Raw genomic sequence first — 22,057 nt, 5'->3', positions numbered from 1 at the left:
CTTCAGGATGGAAGCTGGTCACCAGAGAGACCAGGGCATTTTGGAACATTCAGCCCTCCCTCCCCCCCATCTCCAGGGAGGGGAGAGGACCTAGAGATTGAATTAATTACCAATCACCAATGATTTAATCAATCATGCCTTTGTAAGGGAACGCCCATAAAATCTCCTAAACAATGAAGTTCAGAAAGCTTCCAAGTTGGTGAGCACACCAAGGTCCTAGAAGGGTTATATACCTAGAGAAGGAATGGAAGCTTCATGTCCCTTCCCCCATACCTTGCCTTATTTATCTCTTCCATCTATCTGTTTTTTAGTTGTATTGTTTATAATAAACCGATAATAGTAGGTAAAGTGTTTTCTGAGTTCTGTGAGCAATTCTAGCTAATTATCAACCCTGAGGAGAGGGTAATAAGAACCCCTTTAGTCTAGTCAGTCAGAAATACTTCCAGAGACTTGTGAGTGGAATCTGAAGTTGGTGAAGTCTTGTGGTTCTAAGCCCTAACCTGTGAGGTCTATGCTAACCCCAAGTAGTTAACTTTAGAATTGAACTAAATTGTAGGACACCCAGTTGGTGTCCAGAGAGTTGGAAAACTCATTGTTGGTGTGGAAAACAAAACCCCATTCATTTGGTGTCAGAGGTATTATGAATAAAAACAGCTCAGACAGGTGTGGTTGTATTACCCCTAAACTGGAAAACCCAAACTAAGTTTCTGTGAACATTATGTATGAGCCTTTGTATGGTCGTATGTTTTCATTTCTCTTGGATAAATATCTAGGAGTGGAATGGCTGGGTCATATAGAAGGTGTATGTTTAACTTTATGAGAAAATTCCAGACTATTTTCCAAAGTGGCATTTTATATTCCCAAAAGCAGTATATGAGAGTTTCATATGTTCCATATATTTACCTACACTTAATATGTTCAATCTTTTAAATTTTAGACATTCTAATAACATCTCCTTGTGGTTTTAATTAGAATTCCCCTAATGACTAATGAGCATCTTTTCATATATTTATTGGAATGTGTGTGTGATCCATTCTAATTTTTTGCCCCCTTTTATGGAGTTGTTTCCCTATTATTGCATTTTGAGGGTTCTCTATACATACTGGATAAATGTAATTTATGTGATTTAAAAATATTTTCTTTCAATCTATGGCTTACCTTTTTTTTTTTTTTTAAAGATTTTATTTATTTTAGAGAGAGAGCATGCAGGTGGAGTGAGGGAGGGGCAAAGGGAGAGGGAGAGAGAGTCTTAAGCAGACTCTGCACTGAACCCACTCAGGACGAGGATAACATGCCAGGTAGGGTATTCCTGGTTGTAGGTTGATTTTCTTTAAGCACTTCGAATATATCATGCCACTCTGTTCTGGCCTTCAAAGTTTCTTCTGAAAAATCAGCAAATAGCCCAGTGGGATTTCCCTCTTACGAACTAATTGCTTATCTCTTGCTGCTTTTAAAATTCTCTCTTTATCTTTAATCTTTGAAATTTTAATTATTATGTGTCTTGGTGTGGGCCTCCTTGGGCTCATCTTGTTTGGAACTGTGTGTTTCTTGAACCTGGATGTCTATTTCCTTCCCCAGGTTAGGAAAGTTTTCAGCTATTATTTCTTCACATTTTTCTGCCCCTTTCTTTTACTTCTCCTGGAGCCCCTATAATGCAAAATGTTTGTTTGCTTGATGTTGTCCAAAAGAACACTTAACCTATCCTCATTTCATTTTATTCTTTTTTTCTTTCATCTTTATGACCATTACTTTGAACTCTTTATCAGATAGATTGGTTATCTCCATTTCATTTAGTTCTTTTTCTGAGGTTTTGTCTTGCTTTTTCATCTGGAGCATTTTCCTGTCTCCTCATTTTGCTTAATTTTCAGTGCTTGTTTCTATGAAGTAGGTAGAGCAGCTGCTTTTCCTAAGCTTGAAGGAATGGTATTATATATTGTCATCCCCTGTGTAGACTGTGTGTACCTGGTGACTTTGGCTGGCTGGAGCTGTGACTGGCATGGGCTGGGGATCTTGGGGAACTCTGTGCTGGGGCTGCTCTGGTGGGATGGCCAAAGCTGAAGTGGGTGTAGACCAGGGCGGCCCTGGGGCTGTCTGCATAGGGAGCACCTTGGCAGGGTAGTTTAAACTGAAGTGGACACAGGCCAAGCTGGTCTCAGTGCTCTCTGCACAAAGGGTGCCCTGGCAGTTAAGGCTAAAGTGAGTACAAGCTAGGATGTCCTGGGATTCTCTGAGCTTGGGGCACCCTGGTGTGGCTGCTGAAGCCCAGGTAGGATACAGGCTGGAGGTCCTGGTGGAGCACTGGAGCTGAGGCAGGCTTGGGCTAGTGTTCCTGGGGTGCTTCATATACGAGATGCCCTGTAAGAGGAGCTAGAGCTGAAGTGGGCATGAGCCAGGATGCCCCAGAGCACTCTACACTGGGGATGTCCTAGCAAGTTGTCTGGAGCTGAAGTGGTGTGGGCGTGGAGTGTTGTGGGGGTGCTTATACACCTTTGTCACCTTGGGAAGATGACTGGAGCTGTAGGGAATGCTGACCAGGAGTGTGCCACTGTGTACCACACTGGGGCTGCCTGAGCAAGATAGCTTAGGCTGATGTGGGATAGGGGGCCAGGGGTCACCGTGGCAGTAGGCCAGCTAGGGCCCCCGATCTCTGCTCCCATCCACACTATTAAGGTCGAGAGGGAAATGCAAACCATGGTGTTTGCCAGCCATTCCAACCCAGAGAGCATTCCAGGAGCTCCCGCATCATTTGACAGCATTCTAGGGCAATATTCTAGTTGCTCTTTTAAACTGGGGCTTTTTTTCTGTGCCCAGGACATCTGGGGCTCATGTGGACTAGGGACCTGGGGCTTACTGAGGTGGTAGGCCAGCTATGGCATCTAAACCACGCTCTTATTTGCACTACCAAGGTGGAGAAGGAGCATAAACCATGGTGCTCACCAGCCACTTCGACTGCAGAGAATTCCAACAGCTCCCCTGCTGTTTGGCAGAGTTCTAGGGCTGGATCTTTTATATTCTAGTTGCTCTTGTAAACTGTGGCTTTTTTTCTGTGCCCCAAGGCAGATGAATCTGCTCACTGTTCCTCAGTACCATCCCTCCCTACTATAGTTTGCAGCATCAGGAAGGGTGGTTCCCTTTGCTACCATGTCTCCATCTCTCTTGCGGTTCTCTCTGTGGTCTATCTTTTGCTGTCCAGAAGCTGTTCACTCAACCCTCCATTCTTCTTCAGGCGGAACTGCTCTATAAATAGGTGTAAATTTGGTGTGTCTATGGAGAGGGTGAGTTCAAGGTCTTCCTGTGTTGCCATCTGGACCACTGCCTGTTGTTATTAAAATATGACCTAAGTATGGCAGAGTATATACATCTTAAATATAAGTTCAAGATACATAAAACATTGGATAAATTCTAGATTCTTTCCTCATGTCCATCCCAAACATGCCCTTTCCATCAAATATTAGTTTATCTTATCTTTTTTGAATTTTCTATAAAGGGAATCATACAGTATGTACTCATTTCATCTGTATTAATTCATTAAAAGTTATATCTTCATGATTTATCCATATTGTTGTGAGTCCTCTTTTTCCCGGCTTTGTAGCACTCTATTGTAAGAATATACAACAGCTGACCCATTCTTTTATTGGTAAGTTCAGAGCTATTATGAGTAATACTTTGAACATTCCTGTACATGTATTTTGGTATACATATGTACACATCTATATTGTGTGTATTACTAGAATGGACTTGATGGATTGTAAAGCAGGTCTACTCTTAGCTTTGGTAGATCTTGCAAATCAGTTTTCTAAAAGGGTTATGTCAATTTACTTTCCTACAAGCAAACTGAATGAGAGGTTCGTTTGTTTCACATTCTTGCCAAAATCTTGTAATTTAGGTTTTCACTTGTTTATTTTCATTTTAGCCATTCTTCTCTGTGTGTAGTGGTATCTCTTTGTGGTTCTATTTTTTAGCTTTCTGAAAATTAATGATGTTGACCATTTTTCATGTGCTTTTGATTATTTTAATATCCTCATTTATGAGGGGTGTGTTTTTCTATTTTGCTCATATTAAGTTTACTTCTTTTTCTTATTATAAAAGTTCTTTATATAATATGAATAGGTGTCCCTTGTCTTTTTTTTTTTTTTTTAAGATTTTATTTACTTAGAGACAGAGCACAAACAGGGGGAGGGACAAAGGAGGGGGAAAGGGAGATGGACAAGCAGACTCCCTGCTGAGTGGGGATCCCAATGTGGGGCTCATTCCCAGGACCCTGAGATCATGAGCTGAGCTGAAGTCAGATGCTTAACTGACTGAGCCACCCAGGCACCCCAGGAGTCCCTTGTCTTATACATGTATTTCAAATAATGTATCCCAGATCGTGGCTTCCATTTTTGTTCTCTTAATATGTCTTTTTAAAAAAGTTTTCTTGAGGTATAATTTACATGTCATTAAATTTATCCATTTCAAGTGTATGGCTTGAAGATATTTAGTGAATTTATTCAGACAACCAGCACTATAACCTAGTTTTAGATTTAATTTCCAGAACCAGAAATTGGAGGGGTAAAATTTATCATATTCTATACTTTGGTTTTGTAGGGAGGGTTCACCCCACAAAGAGGGTTCATGTCATTGTAGCCAGATGTCCCACAAGTCAATAGTTTTATCATAAACATAAAATCTTAATTGTAATGCAGTCTAGTTTATTAATCCACTTTCATGATTAAAACTTCTTGTGTCCTAAGAAGTACCAGGGGATTTTTCTCTTATCTTTACTCTGAGAACCAGGTAGGACTCTTGGAGATAAACCTTACAAAATTCACATGGGGGGCCTTCCCTTATGCTGGGGCCCCAGTAATGTTCATTTCTTAAGCTAGTTCACACTCAGTCTTCAACAATTAGCCATTTGCCCTGTAAGTGATTTACTCCTGCTGGTTCCAGCAGTGTCTTCTGCTCCCAGTAGGCTGTGATTCTCTGTATTCCTCTGTCTCCCATGTTCAGAGCAGTTTGCCCTGTGACTTCAATTCTCTGATGTATCTAAGAGATTTATTCAGATTTATCTGGTTGTCAGGTTGGGGTGAGAGTGATGATTTCCAGGCTCTTTACATGTTGGACCAGAAACTGGAAGTCCTTATGTTTACTTTTGATACTGATTTTTAGCTCAATACTATGGTCAGGAAATATATTCTGCATTATTCCAACTCTTGAAAGTTGTTGACAGTTGCTTTGTGGCAGAGCATATGGTCTGCTTTGGTCAGCCTTTCCCATGTACCTGAAGAGAAAATGTATTCTGCAGTTGTTGCGAGTAGTATTCTATATAGGTCAATAAGGTCTGTTTGTTCTATCACTTATTGAGACAGATATAGGAAATATCCCAATAGGGTTATGGATTTATTTGTTTCTCCTGTAGTTTAACAAAGGCTTTGTTATTAGATGTACGCAAGTTGAGGATTGTTATATCTCCCTTGAAATGAGCCTTTTATTATTGTATCTCTAACACTAGTAATATTTCTTACCTTAAAGTCTATTCTATATTAATGTAGTTACACCAAACATATTTAGGTTAGTGTTTGCATATGATTTTTAAATATATTTTTAATTTCAACATTTCTGTGTTCTTACATTTAAGGTGATTCCATTCAAAATATAAAATAGTTGGGTTTTTTTGTTTGTTTGTTTCTTGTGTTCTATGCTTATAATCTGAGCTTCCAATCCTTGCCTTTCAGTTAGAAAATTAAGGTTACTGCTATTTAATGTAACACTAATATATTTGCTGTTTAAATCCACCATATTTTATGTGTTTTATATGTGTCTTCTCTGCTTTGTTCCTCTTTTTTTCCTTCTTCTGAAGTGTTTTTATTCCATTTTCTTTTCTGTTGGTTTTATGGTAATATGTTCTCTTATACTTTTAGGCAGTTAGCCTGGAGTTAACATGCATCCTGACTAATTACTTTGTATTTAGCTAGTACTTTTACCACTTTCTGAGTCATGCAAGAATCTTACCACATTTTTAACTCATTAACAAACTCTGCATTTTTATTGTATTTATATTATATTTTGAATTATATTTATTTTATTGTCAATATGGGTTTACAGTTGACCATTGAACAACATGAGTTTGAACTATATGGGTCCATTCACATGTGGATTCTTTTCAATAAATACGGCCTAGAACTGTACATGTATTTTCTCTTGTGATTTTTCTTAAGATTTCCTTTTCTCTAAATTACTGTATTATAATAATACAGTATGTAGTGCATATCACATACCAAATATGTGTTAATTGACTGTTTATGTTTTGGGAAAAACTTCTGGTCAAAAATAGGTTATTAAGTTTTGGGGAAGTCAAATGTTACATGTGGTTTTTTGACTGTCCCTAACCACCCATTGTTCCAGGGTCACCTGCACTTGTTTGTTTTCCCCTGTTGGTGCTCTTTATTCCTTCTTGCATTAACGGTCTTCCATTTGGAACATTTTTCTTCTGCCTAAACTCTTTTTAGTAAATAAGGTTCTATAAGCAATAAATTCAGTTTATATTTGTCTCAGAGACATTGATTAATCCTCAGTTTTAGAGGACATGTTAACTGGAAATGGAATTCTGAATTGGTAGTTGCTTTCAATATTTAAACATATCAATGCATTTTCGTCTGGCTTCCAGTGTTTCTTGTATAAAATTAGCTGTTTTATTGTAGTTTTTTAAAATCCCATAATACTTTAAGATGTATTATTTTTCCAGCAGTTTTTTTATGATGTACCTGAGTGTGGCAGCAGCAGTTTCTTCTCTTCCCCCTGCCCCTTTCTTCCTCTTTCATCATCTAAATATTACTTGGGGTTTGAATAGCTTCTTCAACCTGTGGCTTGATTTGTGTGTGTGTGTGTGTGTGTGTGTGTGCGCGCGCATGCCACTTTGGAAAATTTGTAGTTATGATCTCTTTAAATAATATTAATGGGGTGCCTGGGTGGCTCAGTCTGTTAAGTGTCCGATTCTTGGTTTTGGCTCTGGTCATGATCTCAGGGTCCTGGGATCAAGCCCTGTGTTGGGCTCTGGGCTCAGCTCAGAGTCTGCTTGTCCCTTTCCCTCCCCCTTTCATGCTCACACTCTCTTTCTCTCAAATAAATAAATAAAACCTTTAAAAGATTTATGGCCCATTCTCTCTCTCTTTTCCTTCTGGGAATCCAATTACATGTATGTTAGGTGCTTTTACTTTTACACTTTACTGAATTTTCTATGTTTTTTGCTCTCTAAACTTCAGCCTAGAGATTTTCTGTGTTATCTTCCTATTCACCAATCCTCCCCTCTGCTGTGTCTAATGTTCTATTAAACCCATCTATGAATACTAAAGTTCATTTTTTTTAGTTTTGAAATTTTACTTAAATTCTAATTTATCATCTTTTCATCTGTCTTCTCAAATATATTAGTTATAGTTGTTTTGAAGTTTTGTCTCCTAATGAATGAATCTGGAATACCTGTGGGTCTGTTTCTGTTGTCTGTTATTTCTCTTGGTTTTCAGTCATTTAGTCCTGTTTCTCAGCATGCTTGGTAATTTTTGTGTGTGTGCGGAATGCCAGTTGTTATGTATAAAAAAAAACAAAAACTGAGGAGACTCCAAATTATGGTTATCTTCTTCTAGAGAGATTTTTATCTTCTAGCAGACAGATAGAGCATGGGCAGATCACTTTGATCCAATCAAGTCTGATCTAGTTCTGGTTTGTCCTTACCCCTGAGATTCTTAGGGTTCTCAGGGGAATACCTCTATTATTTGTGAGACCTGAACTTCAATTTTGAGCTATTGTGATATATCGTAAGAAATATATATTTGGTCTTCATCCTCATTCCAAGCACAAAGCCCTAAAACCCTTGGGGATTTCTTAAGGGATAAGAGTGATAAATGTGTCTTTTTATTCATAGCAAGCCTCTTTCAACCACACCTTACTTTATGTTAATGAGATAACTTTTGGAAAGCCCCTAAGGATAAGAATGGGGACTGGTTGCCAGGGAAACCAACCATGTGATTAGAGGGTTGGATCTTTCAGCCCTACTCCATGATCTCCAGGGAGTGAGAAGGGCTGGAGGTTGAGTTAGTCACTAATAACTAATAATTTAATCAATCATGTCTATGTAATGAAGCCTCCATGAAAGTCCCTGAACTACAAGGCTCACAGGGCTCTTCAGTTGGTGAACACATGGAAGTTCTGGGAGGGTGGTACTACTGGAGAGGGCATGGAAGCTCTCTCCCTCTTCCTACTACCTTGCCCTATGCATCTTTTTTATCAGGCTGTTCCTGAATAGTATCCCTTTATAATAAACAAGCAACTTAGTAAGCAACTATTTTCCTGAGTTCTGTGAGCTATTTTAGCATACTGTCAAATCCCAGGGTAATAAGAACCTCTGATTTATATAGCAAGCTGGTTGAAGCCCAGGTGACAAACTGGACCTGTGATTGGCACTTTAAGTGGGAAGGCAGTCTTGTGGAACTGAGCCCTCAACCTGTATGAACTGATGCTATCTCCAGGTAGATAGTGTCAGGATTAAATTTGTAGGATGGGAAATGTGTGTCCACCAGAAAGTGGGAAAATTTCTTGGTGTGTGTTTGTGTGTTGGACAGAAACAACCCCCACAAATTTGGGCAGCCTGAGTATGCTGTGAATAGAAAGAAAAAAATAGGTGTTTTGTTTTTCTCTCTCTCTCTTTTTAAAGAAAGGCAGACTGCTACATGCAGCACCTCATTTGGATGTGTCTGGAGTCTTGGCCATTTGACTGCCCTATATTCTCCTATGAATGGACCTTAAGAGCTTGTTTGGGGGTTCTAGCAGGGAATCAAGGCTACTTGTACACCCTTGATGGAAGAATGGTCCTCCTCTTCAGAGAAGTTCATCCTCTTCAGCCGAGCACGCAGCTTCTGGTGGGACACACATGGACCAGTGAGGAAGGAAGGGAACATCCACCTACCTAGCCAGATCAGCTGAATCAACCCTGGCAATCGATAGGGTGACAGATGTCACAGCCAGATTGTTCTCACATCCAAGAGGTGTTTTGCCTTATACATTTTCTCTCTAGAATCCTGGCAATGCCTAAATCTCAGCTTAGCTTTATAGCCTCTTAGCAACTCATTTCTTCTTGATTTCTAGATTCTTGTCCGGCACGTGTGCAACTGAGGAATTGGCAATTGCTTCAAGGGAGGGGGGGAAAGGAAATGAGAATGTCAGTTTCACTTCTGTACAGTTTTGTCTCTAGGACATTGGTATCAGGTTCTGCTTGTCATTAGCCATGAACTCCACTTTATTTTTTGTCTCCCTAATCTGGTACTTTCTTGAGCAATATGTAGTTACTTCTCAGTATCCATGCCCTTGAATATACAGATGCCTCCAGGAGAAAATACAGCCTTGCTTTCTCTTTGGAATCATGGCTCCTCAACTCCTGGCTATCCTCATTATTCTCTGATGCTTTCAATTAGCTGTCTTTAAAACATTTTTTATCCAATTTTTTATAGTTTTTCTCAACTAAAGTGTTAGTGATACCAACTTCAGCAAAAACCATAATGTAGAAGATTTAAAATACATTTTTATTTCCTTTCAAAGAAATCTCTAATTTTATAAACCCTAAATTCTAAATGTATGGAGAATGTCAGTCCTGCTTTTCTAAGGATCTTTTGTCTGGTACATTGAATACTTTAAGTTGTGGTTGTTTATTAGTTCTAAATCCATTATTAAATAATATGTAGTTATAACATTTTAAAATAATTATTTCTAAGGGAAAAAACTTTGAATTTATATTCAGTCAAAATATGGGAATATGGTAATGCCTCAGAAATGAAGCAACAGTTTTAGAAGGAGCCAATTACTTTTTCTGAAATAAGAAGTAACAAAAAGAATGTAAGATGTATAAACAAAATATATTAAATATAAAGAAAAATCTAAACCTTGCTTATATCCAATTTTAATTCACTTTAAATCAAGTCCAGAAGGAAAAAGAAGTCTTGCTATGTCCAAAAGATCCTAAAGAAATGAAGACGAGGTAAGAAACTATATAAGACAAATACCAAACCCCATTATTATATATACCATTAGACTGAGTAAATTTAAATCTGGAAAATCATCAAGTTCATGTCAGTAACCATTTACCATAAGAAAAACTGAAAAATATTTTTCCCAAATCAAAGACTAAAAATTGGAGCTCTAAGGATGACTCTCCAGGGCACCAAAATTTTAATTCGGATGTATTGGTTTCATCCCTGTGTTTATACAGCAACAGGTTTTTCTTACTACGAGAAATGACAAAACAACATTAAAAAGCTGTACTGATGCTAAGTTGTACCTCAGTAGCCACTTGCATATAGATCAGAACTAGAAAAAATTAGTTCAGTAACAGATTTATTAGAGCAAGGAACTGAGAGTGATCATTAAAATTTTTCATTGCTGTTATGTTTATATACTGATATTTTGCATTAAATATAGATTTAAAAGCAAGATTATATATACATAAAAATTGGAGTAGAAAATACTCTAAGGGTGGAACTATAGATGGTATTTTTTTCTCCTATGTTTCTATAGTTTGAAATTTGCTGTATTCAGCATGCATTACTTTCTTAATAAAAAATACTATTAAAATAGTTTAGTATTAGTAAAATTCTGTGAAAGCTACAATATGTTGGTGTGTAGTCTCACTCTGTGGTAGCTGCTCCTTACTATCATAAATCAGCCTTTGATGAGCTTTAACCATTCAGAACACTGAGAAGATCCTGTCTGCCTCCTATCCCAAAGGAAGATATGTAGACTCTTACTAACCCAAATAGACCAGACCGGGGATGGTCTCATGGCATAGACTGGGTGGCACTGATGCTGACAATTAATGAAGAGCAGTTAGGTGTGTAATTCCATCAGTGGCTTTTCATCAATTTTGTGAGATTTTGTCTACTTAGGCCTGGTAGGGAAGAGAAGATTGGCAGATACCTACTTATCAAGCAGTAGTTGGGGTGAAATCTGAGTAAATTTTTTGTCATATGGTTTTGGGAAAAAAAAAGTTTTAATCAACCTTAATCAATTATACCTTGGTTTCATTTTCATCTTCATTATAATTTTTAGTCTTTCTTTTTTGTTCATGGAAATCCTGAAAAATAAGCCAATCATTTTGAACATCTCATCAACATTTTTGTCCTATCCTTTGTAAAATTTTACTTCTGGAGATCTAACCAAGTCCTCTTTGCTGAGTTTTATTCTGTATGCTCAGGGATAACTGGAAGACCCAGGAAAAGGTTCACTGGCTACAAACTGACTGGGGATTATTACAATAGTGGCAAGCCCAATCATTTGCTCTATCAGTGATATTATAAGTATCCCAGGTTTCACTGAAATTTCCAGGGAGAATATAGAAAGTCATCTATAGACCATGATTGAAAGCCCTCTCTAGGTTGCACTTATTTTTCAAGTCATTATCCTTGCCTAGAATGGCTACTCTGTCCTCTTATATAAGTTCCATTTGATTCACAAGACCCATTTACTCAATGAATATTAACTGAATACCTGTATTATGGCAGATAATGTTTCAGGCAATGGACAAATAATAATAAACAAAGCAAGATTTCTGTTCTCATGAAACTTGTATTACAAAAAAGACAATAGACAAGTAAACAACTGAATTTCAGATTAAAAGGGGGGAAGGTATCTGTGGTAGAGAAGAGGTCTGTTTTCATCGTGGCACTCAAGGAAAACTACTCTGAGATCACATTTGAGCAGAGAACTGAAAGAGTGCAAGAGTGAAACATGTAGTCTAAGGAAAGAATGTTTCATGTGGAGAGTACCTAAGGTAAGGTCCTAATATGATTGAAAATCAGCAAGAGGTAATTTGTTTCTCCATTTTCAGTGAGAAACTCTGATTCTCCCAGCTCACAATGACCAAACTCTTATAATAGCACCTGTCTGTGTCATTCATTTGGCACCAAATGTATGTTGCATTATAATACTAGCCATCTTTGAGAAGTTGAGATGCTTGCTCTCCACTTAAGACTTAACAACTTCTGGGTGCCTGGGTGGCTCAGATGGTTAAACGTCTGCCTTTGGCTCAGGTCATGATCCCAAGGTCCTGGGATCGAGTCCCGCATCGGGCTCCCTGCTCCTTGGGAGCCTCCTTCTCCCTCTGCCTCTCTCTCTCTTTGTCTCTCATGAATAAATACATAAAATCTTTAAAAAAAAAAAAAAAAAAAAAGACTTAACTACTTCCAGCCAGGGACCTTGTCTTATGCCTCTTGATATACTAAAAGCCAAAAATAGTACTCATATAACAAACATTCAATAAACACTCATGATGACCGTGATCCAATGTAATCACCTGTGTTGTTGTCATGCCCTCCAGGAGCTTGTCAACTCTTGACTGAGAGCAGTGAGAGGCACTGACTATCTAAAAAAATCATATTCAATAAATATATGTTGGTTCTTGAACTTCTATTTAGGTTTATTTTATAATCTGATAATTTTATAAATGTGTTCATAATTTACTAAAACAATACACTTTTTTTTTAAAGATTTTATTTATTTGACAGAGAGAGAGAGAGGGAACACAACAGGGGGAGTGTGAGAGGGAGAAGCTGGCTTCCTGCTGAGCAGGGAGCCCCATGAGGGGCTCAATAGATCCCAGGACCCTGGGATAATGGCCTGAACTGAAGGCAGACACTTAACGACTGAGCCACTCAGGCACCCCAAAACAATACACTCTTAATTGAAATTACAATCAAAGTGGATCTCCTTTAGTTGAAGAAAAATGGCTTTTGTCATAGGCTGTTAGCATGAAAATGAAGTTTTTCTTGAACTGAAATAATGCAAACTAATAACTACAGCTTATAATTAGCCTTGCCTTTTTCATATAATAGTGTTTCAAGACCAAAGTCAAGGCCTCTGATGCTAGTTTCTTACACCATTGCTATTTTCTCTGAGCTGAGATAGCACATTGACAGATTATTCACACTGCAGAACTGTGTTATTGTAATACTGGAATCCTAATAGTGGTTGTAAAATTTCATGGTTTAAGAAAATGATACAACTCCATGGAGACATGTTGTAAATAAACAGCAATATGATGTTTGAAATTAAAAGGTGAAACATTTGTACATTGCCTTTTTAAAAGTGCTGATCAAATACCATCAATTTTGAAGTGAGAATACTGTAATTGTGGCTTTATTCTGAATTAGAATAATGACTACCTCTGATAATAATGTTCTAATGTTGTTTTACTTCTGCATTTACCCAAAGAAACAACCTGGGATTTTCAAGTAGTCAGTATGTATGTATGTGGATGTATGTATGTATGTATTGATTGGTATATAATTTTGTATTTGTTTCAGGTGTACAACATAATGCTTTGCTATTTAAAATTGTACATTAAGAAATGGTCACACCACGTATGTGTAGTTACCATTCGTTCTCCACATCCTCACCAACATTTGTTATTTCTTGTCTTTTTCATAATGACCATTTTGACAGGTATGAGGTGATATCTCATTGTGATTTTTGATTTGCATTTCCTTGATGGTTAGTGATGGTGAGGATCTTTTCATGTGCCAGTTGGCCATCTACAGGTCTTTGGGAAAATGTCTATTCAGGTCTTCTGCCCATTTTTAAAATTGGATTTTTTATATTGAGTTTTATGATTTTTTTTTAAGATTTTATTTATTTTAGAAAGAGAGCGTTGAGGGAGCAGAGGAAGGAGAAAAAGGGGAGAGAAGGAGAATCTGAAGCAGATTCCATACTGAGCATGGAGCCCGACGTGGGGCTCGGTCCCATGACTGTGAGATCATGACCTAAGCTGAAACCAAGAGTCCAATGCTTAACCAACTGAGCCACCCAGGTACCCCTTTATGAGTTCTTTAGATTGTTTTTTGGATGTTAACCCCTTATTGGATATATCATTTGCAAATATCTTCTTGGAGAAGATTTCCTTTTCATTTTGCTGATGGTTTCCTTCACCTTCTGATAGTTTTTAGTTTTTTGTGGTTCTATTTATTTTTGCTTTTGTTGTCCTTGCCTGAAGAGACAGATCCAAAAATACCATTAAGTCCAATGTCAAAGAGCTTACTGCATATTTTTTTTTTTTTTTTAAGTTTTATTTTATTTGAGAGAGTGGGCAGGGTGGGGGGGGGGTAGGCAGAGAGGGAGGGAGAGAGAGCATCTCAAGCAAGCTCCATGGCCAGCATGGAGCCCTATGCAGGGCTCTACCTCATGACCCTGAGATCATGATGTAAGCTGAAATCAAGAGTCAGATGCTTAACCCACTGAGCCACCCAGGTGCCCTTGCCCAAGTTTTCTTCTAGGAGTTTTGTGTTTTCAGATCTTATATTTTAGTCTTTAATCCATTTTGAGTTTATTTTTGTATATGGTATAAGAAAGTGGTCTAGTTTTATTCTCTTGAATGTAGCTGTCCAGTTTTCCCAGCCCCATTTATTATTATATAATAATAGAGACTGTCTTTTCCCCCCACTGTATATTTTTGCCTCCAGTGTTGTAGATTAATTGACTATATAAGCATGAGTTTACTTCTGGGCTTTCTATTCTGTTCCATTAATCTATGTATCTGTTTTTGTGTCAGTATCAAATTGCTTTGCTTACTATAGCTTTGTAGTATAGTTTGAAATCCAAGAGTAAGACACTTTTAGCTTTGTTCTTTCTCAACATTCTTTGGCTATTTGAGGTCTTTTGTGGTTCCATACAAATTTTAGGATTATTGGCCTTAGTTCTGTGAAAAATGCCATTGGTATTTTGATAGAGATTATACTGAATCTGTAGATTGCTTTAGGCAGTATGGGCATTTTAAGAAAATTCTTTTAATCCATGAACACAGTATATCTTACCCTTCATTTGTGTCATCTTCCATTTCTTTCATCAATATTTTATAGTTTTAAAGTACAGATCTTTCACCTTCTTGGTTAAATTTATTTCTAGGTATTTTATTCCTTTTGATATGATTGTTAATGGGCTGTTTTCTTAGTTTCTCTTTCTGATAGTTTATTAGTGTGTAGAAATGCAGCAGATATCTGTATATTGATTTTTGTATCCTGTAGCTTTACTGAACTCATTTAATAGTTCTAACAGTTTTTTGGTGGAATCTTTAGGTTTTTTAATCTTTAGGTTTTACTTTTTCCTTTCCAATTTGGATGCTTTTTATTACTTATTTTCTTGCCTAATAGCTGTGACTAGGACTTCCAATACTATGTTGAATAAAATAGGTGAGAGTAGACTTGTTGTCTTGTTCCTGATCTTATAGGAAAAGTTTTCAACTCTTCATCATTGAACATGCTGTTAGCTGTGGGTTTGTCATATATAGCCTTTATTATATTGAGGTACACTCCCTCTACATCCACTTTGTTGAGAATTTTATCATGAATGGATGTTGTACTTTGTCAAATGCTTTTTCTGCTTTTATTTAGATGATCATATGATTATTCTTCATTTTGTAAAAACGATATACCAGATTCATTGATTTGCAGATATTGAACCCCCTTTGCATCCCTGGAATAAAAACCACTTGATAATGGAATATGATCCTTTTAATGTATCGTTGAATTCCATTTGCTAATATTTTGTGGCCAATTTCTGCATCTCTGTTAATCAGGGATATTGGCTTATAATTGTTTGTTGTTGTTGTTGTTGTTTTGTATGGTCTTCATCTGGTTTAGGTATCAGGGTACAGCTGGCCTTGTAGAATGAGCTTGAAAGCATTTCTTCCTCTTCCATTTTTTTTTTTTTTTTTTGGAATAGTTTGAGAAGGATAGGTATTAACTCTTCTTTAAATGTTTGGTAGTATTTTACCTGTGTAGCTGTCTGGTCCTGGACTTTTATTTGGGAGTTTTTTGATTACTGATTCAATTTCTTTACTAGTAATCGGTCTATTCAAAATTTCTATTTCTTCCTGATTTAGTCTTAGAAGATGTCATATTTTTAAGAATCTATCCATTTCTTCTAGGTTGTTTTGTTAGCATATAATTGTTTATAGTCATTTTTAAATGATCTTTTGTATTTCTGTGGTATCAATTGTAAATTCTCTTTCATTTTTGAGTCTGGCTGAAGGTTTATCAATTTTGTTTATCTTTTCAAAGAATCAGTTCTTAGTTTCATTATCTTTTCAGTTTTTTAAATCTCTATTTCATTAGTTTATGCTTTGATCTTTATTTCCTTCCTTCTACTAACTCTGTTCTTTGGTCTTTTTCTAGTTGCTTTAGATGTAAGGTTAAGATTGTAATGAAATTCATACCTTTTGACCACCTTCACCCATTTTGACAGCCCCCCTACACCATACGCACATGCAACTACTAGTCTGTTCTCTGTAACTATGAACTTTTGTTTTGTTTTGTTTTTTTAAGATTCCACATAAAAGAGAGATCATACAGTATTTGTCTTTCTCTAATTTCATAGCATAATGCCTTCAAGGTCCATTTATTTTGTCACAAGTGCCAAAACTTCATTCTTTTTAATAGCTGAATATTTCGTGTGTGTGTGTGTGTGTGTGTGTGTGTGTGTGTCACTTCTTCTTTATTCATTCATCCATTGGTGGACACTTAGGTTGTTTCCATGTCTTGGCTATTATAAAAAACACTTCAATGAACATGGGATGCATATATCTTTTGAAATCAGTGTTTTCATTTTCTTAAGATAAATACCCAGAGTGGAATTGCTGGATCATATGGTAGTTCTACTTTGAATTTTTTGAAGAACTTCCACGTTGTTTTCCATAGTGGTTGCACCAATTTACATTTCTACCAACAGTGTACAAGGGTTCTCTTATCTCTACATGAATGCCAGCACTTATTATTTCTTGTCTTTTTGATACTAGCCATTCTTACATGTGTGAAATATCTGTGATTTTGATTTGCATTTCCCTGATGATTAGTGGTATTGACCATATATCTTGATGTACCTGTTGGCCATCTGTATGTCTTGTTTGGAAAAATGTCTATTCAGATTCTCTGTCCATTTTTTAATTGTTTGGTTTTTGTTGTTGTTTTTGAGTTGTGTAAGTTCTTTATGTTTTGGATAGTAGTTCCTTATCAGATATATGATTTGCAAATATCTTCTCCCATTCAGTTTGTTGCCTTTTCATTACAGTGATAGTTTCCCTTGTTTTGCAGAAGCTTTTTAGTTTGATGTAGCCCCATTTGTTTTTACTTTTGTTGCCTTTGCTTTTGGTGTTAGATAAAAAAAATTCAATGACAAAACCATGTCAAGGAGCTTACTGCCTTTGTTTTCTTAGAGTATTTTGGTTTCAGGTCTTCAAGTCTTTAATAATTTGGAGCTAATTTTTGTGTGAGATGTTAGGCGTGTGTGTGTGTGTGTGTGTGTGTGTGTATAAGAACCCCCCCTTTTTTTTTTTGAGTGGGCTCTGGGGACTGAAAATAAGTCCCTTTGGGCTTTTAGTCTCCTGGTGGTGATTTTGTCCTTTTCAAAAGGACAAATGTGAACAATGACTCCCATGCCTCACACTGCATCCTGGTCCACACATTTAGCATGGCTTGTGCTATGGTTTCAAGCAGGTGCTCTGGATCCATGTTTGACTCCCAAAGAGATGCATACATGCCATACATTTGTTTATTGCACATGCTGCTGACCACAAAGTTGTCAGTCATCATGGGGCAGCTGATGAGATGTAGAGAGCAATGAAGGGCTTAAAGATCTTTGGGACCAACCCAAAGTGTAGTATTGGCCAAACTGTTTCTCAGAGGAGGTTGGCCACTATGCTCACGAGGCTTGATCTGCCAACCATACTTTAGCTCATACAGGTTCATCCAGAACTTGAGGTGCTGGGCAATAGTCTGGACATTGATGGTGAGTCCAGCCAGTCTGATATACGGACAGTCAGCCACGAGAAAGATCTTCTGGAATTCTGTGGTCACCACCTGGCCCTGGAAAGTAGAACTAATAATTATATTAGTTTTATTTGTTTTATTATTTTTATTGAGGTGTAATTAACATACAATGTTGTATTTAGTTTCAGGTGTACAACATTGATTCAAGAATTTTATATATTACTTGATACCCACTGTGATCACTGCAGTCACTGTCACCATACAATGTTATTACAATATTATTAACTATATCCTCTATGCTGTACCTTTCATCTCCATGACTGATTTAAATATTTTATAACTGGAAATTTGTACCTATTAAATCTCCTTTATTTCACCCAGTCCCCTCCTCTCTGGCAGCCACCAATTTGTTCTCTGTATTTAAGAGTCTGTTTTCTGTTTGTTCATTCGTTTTGTTTTAGATCCCAAATGTAAGTGAAACCATATGGTATTTGTCTTTTTCTGTCTGACTTGATTCACTTAGAATACTGTGTAGGTCGTGCTCGCTTCGGCAGCACATATACTAAAATTGGAAGAATACTGTGTAGGTCCATCTATGTTGTCACAAATGGCAAGAATGCATCCCTTTTTATGGCTGAGTAATATTCCAGCACACGCACACATACCACATATTTATCCATTCATCTATTGATAGACACATAGGTTGCTTCCATATCTTGGCTATTAAAAATAATGCTGCAATAAACATAGGGGTGCATATATCTTTTCAAATTAGTGTTTTTGTATTCTTTGGGTAAATACTCAGTAAAGAAATTACTGGATCCTATGGCATTGCTGTTTTTAATATTTTGAGGAATCTCCATACTGTTTTCCACAGTGGCTGTACCAATTTACATTCCTACCAACAGTGCACAAGATTTTTTTTCTCCACATTTTTACCACCACGTTATTTCTCATCTTTTTGACAATAGCCATTCTGACAGGTATAAGGTGATAACTCATTGTAGTTTTGATTTGCATTTTCCTGATAATTAGTGATGTTGAGCATCTTTTTGTGGGTCTGTTGGCCATCTGTGTTTCTATGGAAAATGTCTATTGAGGTCCTCTGCCCATTTTTTGATTGAGTTATTTTTTGGTTGTCAAGTTGTATACACTCTTTATATATTTTGGATATTAAGCCCTTATCAGATATATCAGTTGTGAAGATCTTCTCTCATTCAGTAGGTTGCTTTTTCATTTTAATAGTTTCCTTAGCTTTTTATTATAAAAAGTTTTATATAAAAACTTTTTATTTTGTTGGTAGTCCCAGTAGTTCATTGTTGCTTTTGTTTCCTTTGCCTTAGAGACATGTCTAGAAAATGTTGCTAAGGCTGATGTCAAAGAGATTACTGCATGTATTTTCTTCTAGAAGTTTTGTGGTTTCGGGTCTCACATTTAGGTCTTTAATCTATTTTGAATTTATTCTTGTGTAGGGTGTTAAGGAGGTGGCTCAGTTTCATTCTTTTGCATGTAGCTGTCCAGTTTTCCCAACACCATTTATTGAAGAGACGTTTTTCCCCACTGTATATTCTTGCCTCCTTTGTTGTAGATTAATTGACCATGTAAATGTGGGTTTATTTCTGGGCTCTCTATTCTATTGATCTATGTGTCTATCTTTGTGCCATACTGCTTTAATTATTATAGCTTTGTAGCGTATATCTTGAAATCTAGGATTGTGATACCTCTAGCATTCTTCTTCTCTCTCAAGATTGCTTTGGCTATTTGGGGGTCTTTTTTGGCTCCATACAAATTTTAGTATTATTTTGGTTCTGTAGAAAGTGCTGTTGGTGTTTTAATCAAGGTTGCATTGACTCTGTAGATTGCTTTGGGTATTGTGGACATTTTAACAATATTAATTCTTTTAATCCATTGGCATTAAATGTCTCTTATGTGGGCTGCTTGTGCCCTGCTTTTGTGGCTAAGCCACTTTAGTCTTTATGTCAGCCTGTTGCAATGAACCCACTGACTGCTGTGGGCACACTAGGCAGGGTTTGGTCCCTGTACTGATGAGAGGCCTCTCAAGGCCACCGTGTTAGGCAGGGTTGGCAGTCAGGGTAGCTGTCTGCAATTAGCCTCTCTGCCAGTTGCAGGCACACCAAAAGGCAGGGCTTGCTCCCTGCAAGGCCAACTGAGAGGCTTTCATTGGTGGGCTGCGGTCAGACTAAGCAACTGCAGTTAGCCTCTCTGCCACAGGTACAGGCGCAGAAGTGGCTGAGCTTGCTTCCTGTGCAGCCAGCTAAGAGGCTCAGTTGGTGAAACTGTGGGCACACTGGTGTGTGGCGTTATCTCCCCCTCTCCTCAAGGCAGGAGTCAGTTTGGAATGTTGCTGATCCTGGTCAGTGGGGCTTACAGGGTGTGGGATGCCTATTGAGGGAGGTGGGTTAGATGGGGTGAGTCTGTGGAGAAACCCAGTGGCAGGGCGTGCAGTGCTAGCAAGATGGTGGAGAGTGTGAACACTGGCTCACACAAGTGTCTGGTCTTCCTGGCTGGAGAAGAGAAAGGTGCCTGCCAGTTGTTTTTCCTGGCGAAATCTTGTGAAGATCCCTGTCCCTCCAGTGCACATTCTGAAATTAGTAAATTAATCTCCTTCACGTATACCCCAGGCTCTTTTCAAATGCTGCTTTTCTGCTGTCTTGGGCAAGTTATTTATTAAGCTGGCTCTTTATGGGCAGGGAATCCGTTTCCTTGCCTTCCTGCTCTCCCAGAGTTAAGGTGGCTAATTTTTACAGTATGCTAAGCCCTGCTGATTTTAAAAGCTCCTGAAGTTAAACTCCACTGGTTTTCAAAACCACACGTTATGGGCACTTGCCTTCCCAATGTGGGTCCCCTGTTCCTGGGCTACATAGTGTGAGGTCTGATCCTTTTTGCTTCTCCATGCTTGTGGTGTCCCTCCCATTTGTGGTTAGTCTCACAGGGGTTTTGGTTCCCAACCATTTTTCCACTCCTCTTACCTACCCTTTTTGATGTGGCCTCTTCTCTACAATTGACTATGAAAGGTCTGTTCTGCCAGTCTTCAAGTCATTTTCAGAGTTAGCTGCATAGGTACAGCTGTTATCTTAGCAGTCTGTAGGATGAGGTGAGCTCAGACTCCTCCTACTCTGCCATCTTCCCTGAATTTTCTATCCTCCATTCATTTTAATAAGGGTAGTTGAAGATAAAAGACCTTTCATAATTTTATCAAGGAGTAAATTCTAACATGTTGAATGACTAATGGAAGGTTTGCTAGTTTGGGAATGAAGACTAATAAATATTCATTTAAGGACTAACTCTGTCAGGCAAGTAGTCTTTTCCCCCATTTTACGTAAGTTTTGGTTGGTAAAAGTAATTTGTTCATGATTACACAACATTCCAAATATGGGAGTTCAATTCAAACATAGATCTGCCTGAGAAAGCCAGTTTCTTCTACACCAATGGTTTTCAAATTTTAGCACACTTCAGAATACCTGGCACACTCATTCCAAACGCAGATTCCCAAATGGCTTCTTGGAATATGTAGCATTTATAAACAGAGCAGGTAAATGTGATGTGGTCCAGGATCCATACTCAATAGGAGTCCATTAACTCTGAAAACTGCCCCCTCAAGAAAATCAGAAACCATGTATCTTTGTTATTTTCATCTGGCTATACATCAGATATTCCTTAGTTACTGTAGTCCTAGAAGTCTTACCCAAGAAGCTATATGATAAGGCATCCCAGGAACATTTAATAAATGTAGAGGATTCCTGCTAAATTTGAATCTAGTAAAAATAATTCAGGGAAGGTGAGCTTATTAACTATAAGATATAATTCATCATCAAGACTGGGGCACTGCTGAGAGTGAGAGGGGGCACTATTATGTCAAAACAATAGGCATTAAATTAATTGGAACCATCCCAAGCAAACCAAGAATCTGAATGAAAAGTCAGACTATTATGTATTTTTATATACTCAATACCATGTTCCTAGTCCAAAAAAATCAGTAGGTTTACCACCTGTTTCATTTTATTTTGACAAGTATTTACAAGGAAGAAAAAACTACTTTTATTTGCACAAAGTCAATCCAAAATGGGGATATAGCTCTGAAGTACTAGAAGAGAACAGTAGCTAAGTGACAAAAGATCTGCATTCAAATTTCAAAATGCCATTTTGTAGCTATGACCTTGGATAAGTTATTTTTCTTACTTGGGCCTTAGTTTTATCATCGTAAAATAAGGAATATCCACTAAACATGCACTTTAGAATTGTCAGTGGATCAAATGAGGTAA

The 22,057-nt window shown here is 37.5% G+C and overlaps 1 pseudogene; it reads right to left on the bottom strand.

The window, feature by feature from the left end:
* LOC116633661 overlaps positions 1–20,709 on the bottom strand; it is a 29,498-nt pseudogene extending 8,789 nt beyond the window's left edge.
* Positions 20,710–22,057: the final 1,348 nt, after the last annotated feature.

This window comes from Phoca vitulina, unplaced genomic scaffold, assembly GCF_004348235.1.
Source record: "Phoca vitulina isolate PV1807 unplaced genomic scaffold, GSC_HSeal_1.0 scaffold8, whole genome shotgun sequence".
NCBI classification, from domain to species: domain Eukaryota; kingdom Metazoa; phylum Chordata; class Mammalia; order Carnivora; family Phocidae; genus Phoca; species Phoca vitulina.
Note: the sequence above shows the minus strand (reverse complement) of the source record. Positions and strands in the feature narration are given on the sequence as shown.